Raw genomic sequence first — 6,824 nt, 5'->3', positions numbered from 1 at the left:
TCACCATATCTAGTTCCAAACTAGAGAGAAAGCCACATGACAGCATTCCCAGGCTGGGATGTGAAATCTCTGACTTTTATTGCATTTCTTTTAGTCCTGTATTGGAGGGAATGCCTAGAATCAACTTAGAAAAGCTGCCAGCAAGGGCTCCATCGGGGCCGGCCTTACCATGAGGCGAACTCAGGTGGCTGCCTCAGGTACCACACTGTGGGAGGGGGGTACCACTAGGACCCAGAGTGTAGAAAATTGTGTCTGCTGCTGGTGCATATGTATTCTCTCTGCTCTAGATGCACAGAGATGGTGGAGTGCTATGCTGGAGGAAGGAGGGCACAAGAGACATAACAGGCAGGCAGGAGAAAAGGTGAAAGGAAATAACAGAAAGCAGCAGGAGCTGCAGGGAGAGAGGAGGAGAAGGGGTGCCTTCTCTAGCACCCCCAGGAGCCTGGACTGATTAACACCAGCTTCTCAGGGAGCTTCTTGTTTCCTGCTGTTTTCCTGAACCCACTTGAGGAGAATAGGCAGTCAACTGAAGTAGTAGGAGCCAGTTAGGCCCTCAAGATGCTGATATCTTCCCTCACTCAGGCCCTGCTACCAGCATGTTTATTTGTCCCTTTCAATAGAGTGTTGAGAGCCACTATAGCTGGCACAGACCAGCAGTCATGAGTGAAAGAAGAAAACACCCCTCTGGGGCAGCATTCAGAAAAAGCAAGCAAGCAAAGGAAGCTTTTCTATCTAAGCAGGAAGGAGCTCTCCTGAGATATATAGACACAAATGTTCATGGCCCCAGTGAGGATGTGAGTGGTGAGGAGATGCCTGATCTTCCCGTTAGTCAGAGTGCCGGTGATCTGGCAGCTACTGCAGCATCCATATCTCCATCTCAAATGGATGTAACCATGCACATTGCTGAAGAAAAGTGTAGATCAGAGACAAGTGTGATAAAGGTGCAAGAAACAGCTGTTGCTTAGTTTAGTTCCTTAAGTCTAGATGATCCAGGACTGTGGACCCACTTGAGCAGTAGCCTGAGGGATTTCCTTGTACTGCATGGGCCATAGCAAGTGAAAAACTTCAGAGTGGGGGCTATCCAGTTTATTGCACTGATTACACTGCTCTACAGCCAAAATACTTCTGAAATAAATGTAGTCAAACTTTACTAATTCTGGGTCACTGAGAATGAAAATGATGCTTAAAATTATTGATTGGCTCTAGTTTTCAAGATATGCTATTGGGTCAGTATATACGACCCTTGACTTGGGAATGGCAGAGGATAAGTGAGTTATAAAGGGAAGGGATCTCAATTTAAACCAGAAATGACTAAAATACATCTTTGATTGGATCTATGAATAAATCTATGACTGGGTTTGGACAGTACTTGCTTTTTATGCAAAACAATGAATGATGCAATCTGAAGCTGGTATTGCATCATACATGATATGAATTGCATCATGTTATTCCTACAAGTCATGGATGATGCAATCATAATGAAGCTTACATCACTCTGCTGAACAAATTGCCCTATATCAGCTCTAGAAATCATACAGTGTCATGCTCTCTTATTTGTCAGTGTTTGATTTTGCAAAGGGACACATTTCTGTTTAGCCAAAGAGAGCAGAGATGCCTCGTACTTGTGTGAACAGTGCAGATAACTTCTGCTATGTTTGTGGTGAAGTGACTTTTGCATTACAAAAGCGCAGTATAACCACTATGGTTAAGAAAGCCTATCACCTTTATTTTGGCTGCAAAATTGGAGATCAGGACAAGAGGTGGGCCCCACACATATGCTGCAACACTTGTGCAACAAATCTTCGCCGGTGGTTGAACAGGAAAGGGAAATCTATGCCTTTTGCAGTGCCAATGATTTGGAGAGAGCCAACAGATCATACCAGCAATTGTTACTTCTGCATGGTGCCTCCAGTTGGGAAAGGTGTGTCAAAGAAGAAAAAGTGGACTGTGCATTATCCAAACATTCCATCAGCTATACACCCAGTACCCCACGGAGAAGGACTGCCGGTTCCTGATGCACCAGAATCATTCTCACTTGAGTCAGACGGGGAAGAGGAAGAGGATGAAACTTCTGGTCCTGAACCATCAATGTCACAGGACCCACATTTTCTCCCATCCTCCTCCTCTGAACCACACCTCATAACACAAGGTGAACTGAATGACCTTGTCAGGGATTTGGAACTACCCAAGAGTAAGGCAGAGTTGTTGGGCTCCAGAATACAGCAGTGGAATCTCCTGGCAGGTGATGTTAGGGTTTCCATGTTCCGGGACCGTCAAAAGGATCTTGTCCCATTCTTCTTCATGGAAGGTGATCTTATAGCCTGCAACAACATCGATGGTGTGATGGCAGTCCTCAACATCATTCACAATCCAGATGAGTGGAGACTGTTCATTGATTTATCGAAGACGAGTCTTAAAGCTGTTTTACTGCATAATGGCAATGTTTTGCCATCAATTCCAGTTGGTCATGCAGTCCATATGAAGGAAACCTATGACAACATGAAACAACTTTTGAGGTGCATAAACTATGACCAACATCAGTGGCAGCTTTGTGGCGATTAGAAGGTTGTTGCTCTCTTGCTTGATCTGCAGACTGGATACACAAAGTACTGCTGTTTTCTCTGTGAATGGGATAGTTGTGCAAGAGATTCCCACTACATCAAGAAAGATTGGCCACTCCGACAATCATTGGAGCCTGGGAGGAAAATTGTTCAGCATCCACCTCTTGTTGAACCAAGGAAGATTTTGTTATCACCCTTACACATCAAGCTGGGTCTGATGAAGAACTTTGTCAAGGCCATTGACAAAACACAAGCAGCTTTCAAGTACCTCCGTGGAAAATTTCCAAGGTTAAGTGAAGCTAAGATAAAGGAAGGTGTCTTTGTTGGTCCTCAGATTCGTGAACTTCTTCGAGATGATGCATTTGACCATGCACTGCGTGGCAAGGCAAAGACGGCATGGAAAGCCTTCCAGTTAGTGGCAATAAATTTTCTCAGAAACAAGAAGGCAGACAACTACAGGTTGTTGGTGGAAAACCTCCTCAAGGCATACAAAAACCTTGGTTTCAACATGTCACTAAAGATACATTTTTTGCACTCTCATCTAGATTTTTTTCTACCGAACTGCGGAGCAGTGAGCGACGAGCACGGCAAGCGATTTCACCAGGACATTGCAACAATGGAGAAATGCTATCAGGGCAAATGGAGCCCATCAATGCTTGCAGAATATTGCTGGCCAGTGACAAGAGATGCTCCATTTAATGAATACAAGAGACAAGCCAAGAAGCGCCGAGTAGACACTGAATAGGACTAAACTATGTACAGAATAGTTTTTTGCCTTTTGTTTCATAATACATTTTATTTATATAACCCTTTTGCTGATTTTTAAAGTGTTACATAAACAGGACAGGTGAAATATTATCATGTAAAGCAACCATAAACACATGAAAAGACCTAGGTTTACAATTTATGATTAAAACTCTACTATCTACACAATATACATAGACATAAAATGTAAAAACTTAAATATCTTAGAAACAGTAGCCAATCAGTTGTTTTAATTGTCATATTTGAATTCAGCACATCAAAATACATAATAAATAGCACATTTTATCTCTGAAGCAGACGACTTCTCAAAAATTGTAGACCAGTGTTACCTGCCCTGTGGGCAGGTGGCGTATGTGTGCAGGCGGTGCAAGGAGCTCCTCGCCCTCAGAGACCGCGTACGGGCTTTGGAGGCCATGGTGGCAGAACTGGAGGAGCTAAGGGAGGCAGAGAGGTATGTTGATGAGGCTTTCCGGGACACTGTAGAATTGTCCCACCTCCCGTCAGACAGCCCCTGCACTGTTGAGGAGAATGAAAGGCCCAGGGAAGCAGAGCAGTCTACAGGAGCAGAGGAAAACCGTCCCATAGTTGGGACCCTCCTTCCAGATGGTGTTGAGGTATCCTCTCACACCGAGGTTACCTCTCCGGGGGAGGGAACTCCAGTTACTAGGAAAAGGCAGGTTTTAGTAATGGGAGATTCGATCATTAGAAACATAGATAGCTGGGTTTGTGATGACCGGGAGAACTGTATGGTGACTTGCTGCCTGGTGCGAAGATTGTGGATCTCTCGAGGCATCTAGACAGACTTATGTGTAGTGCTGGGGAGGATCTGGTGGTCATGGTACATGTAGGTACCAGTGACATAGGGAAGGGTAGGAGAGATGTCCTGGAGGCCAAATTTAGGCTGCTAGGGAAGAGACTGAAATCCAGGACCTCTATGGTGGCATTCTCAGAAATGCTCCCAGTTCCACGCACAGGGCCAGGTAGGCAGGCAGAGCTTCAGAGTCTCAATGAGTGGATGAGACGATGGTGTAGAGAGGAAGGGTTTAGATTCATTAGGAACTGAGGAAACTTTTGGGATGGGGAGAGCCTACACAGGAAGGATGGGCTCCACCTAAACCAGAGTGGAACCAGACTGCTGGCACTAAACATTAAAAAGGTTGTAGAGCAGTTTTTAAACTAGGAGATGGGGGAAAGCTGACTGCTGCAGAGGAGCACGTGGATCGGACAGAGACTTCTCTTAGAGGAGAGTCTAGTGATAGAGATTCTCTAGGTTATAGTCAGGAACAGAGGATGGAAGAGGATAATGTAAGGGCCAGATCAGACAAGAAACATTCACATAAAGAATCTGACACGTCAGAAAAGGGCAGACAAATAAACAGTGACAAGTTTTTAAAGTGCTTATACACAAATGCTAGAAGTCTAAATAATAAGATGGGTGAACTAGAGTGCCTCGTGATAAAGGAGGATATTGATATAATAGGCATCACAGAAACCTGGTGGACTGAGGACAATCAGTGGGACACAATCATTCCGGGGTACAAAATATATCGGAAGGACAGAACAGGTCGTGCGCGGGGGAGGGGGAGAGAGTGGCACTATATGTGAAAGAAAATATAGAATCAAATGAAGTAAAAATCTTAATAGAATCTCTATGGATCATAGAATCATAGAATCTCTATGGATAGTAATTTCATGCTCTAATAAGAATATAACATTAGGGATCTAAATTATTAGCCACCTGACCAGGATAGCGATAGTGACGATGAAATGCTAAGGGAAATTAGAGAGGCTATCAAAATTAAGAACTCAATAATAGTGGCGGGATTTCAATTATCCCCATATTGACTGGGAACATGTCACCTCAGGACGAAATTCAGAGACAAAATTTCTCGATACTTTAAATGACTGCTTCTTGGAGCAGCTGGTACGGGAACCCACAAGGGGAGAGGCAACTCTAGATTTAGTCCTGAGTGGAGCGCAGGAGCTGGTCCAAGAGGTGGTAATAACAGGACCGCTTGGAAATAGTGACCATAATATAACAACATTTAACATTCCTGTCGTGGGAAGAACATCTCAACTGCCCAACACTGTGACATTTAATTTCCAAAAGGGGAACTATGCAAAAATGAGGGGGTTAGTTAAACAGAAATTAAAAGGTACAGTGACTAAAGTGAAATCCCTGCAAGCTGCATGGGCACTTTTTAAAGACACCATAATAGAGGCCCAACTTAAATGTATACCCCAAATTAAGAAACACGGTAAAAAAACTAACAAAGAGCCATTGTGGCTCAACAACCACGTAAAAGAAGCAGTAAGAGATAAAAAGACTTCCTTTAAAAAGTGGAAGTCAAATCCCAGAGAGGTAAATAGAAAGGAGCATAAACACTGCCAAATTAAGTGTAAAAATGTAATAAGAAAAGCCAAAGAGGAGTTTGAAGAACGGCTAGCCAAAAACTCAAAAGGTAATAACAAAATGTTTTTTAAGTACATCAGAAGCAGGAAGTCTGCTAAACAATCAGTGGGGCCCCTCGATGATAAAGATAGAAAAGGAGCGCTTAAAGATGATAAAGTCATTGCAGAGAAACTAAACAAAATCTTTGCTTCAGTCTTCACGGCTGAGGATGTTAGGGAGATTCTCAAACCTGAGCCAACTTTTGTAGGTGACAAATCTGAGGAACTGTCACAGATTGAAGTGTCACGAGAGGAGGTTTTGGAATTAATTGATAAACTTAACATTAACAAGTCACCGGGACCAGATGGTATTCACCCAAGAGTTCTGAAAGAACTCAAATGTGAAATTGCGGAACTATTAACTGAGGCTTGGTCTACACTACCCCCCTAATTCGAACTAAGGTACGCAACTTCAGCTACGTGAATAACGTAGCTGAAGTTCGAAGTACCTTAGTTCGAATTAGTTCGAACTTACCTTGGTCCACACTCGGCAGGCAGGCTCCCCCGTCGACTCCGCGGTACTCCTCTCGGCGAGCTGGAGTACCGCAGTCGACGGCGAGCACTTCCGGGTTCGACTTATCACGTCCAGACTAGACGCGATAAGTCGAACCCAGAAGTTCGATTTCCAGCCGTCGAACTACCGGGTAAGTGTAGCCAAGGCCTAGGGTTTGTAACCTGTCCTTTAAATCGGCTTCTGTACCCAATGACTGGAAGATAGCTAATGTAACGCCAATATTTAAAAAGGTGATCCCGGCAATTACAGACCAGTAAGTCTAACGTCGGTACTGGGCAAATTAGTCGAAACAATAGTAAAGAATAAAATTGCCAGACACATAGAAGAACATAAATTGTTGGGCAAAAGTCAACATGGTTTCTGTAAAGGGAAATCATGTCTTACTAATTTATTAGAGTTCTTTGAAGGGGACAACAAACATGTGGACAAGGGGGATCCAGTGGACATAGTGTACTTAGATTTCCAGAAAGCCTTTGACAAGGTCCCTCACCAAAGGTTCTTACGAAAATTAAGTTATCATGGGATAAAAGGGA

Source organism: Trachemys scripta, chromosome 9 (assembly GCF_013100865.1).
Source record: "Trachemys scripta elegans isolate TJP31775 chromosome 9, CAS_Tse_1.0, whole genome shotgun sequence".
In the NCBI taxonomy this organism is placed as follows: Eukaryota; Metazoa; Chordata; order Testudines; family Emydidae; genus Trachemys; species Trachemys scripta.
This window is presented reverse-complemented; position numbering follows the sequence as displayed.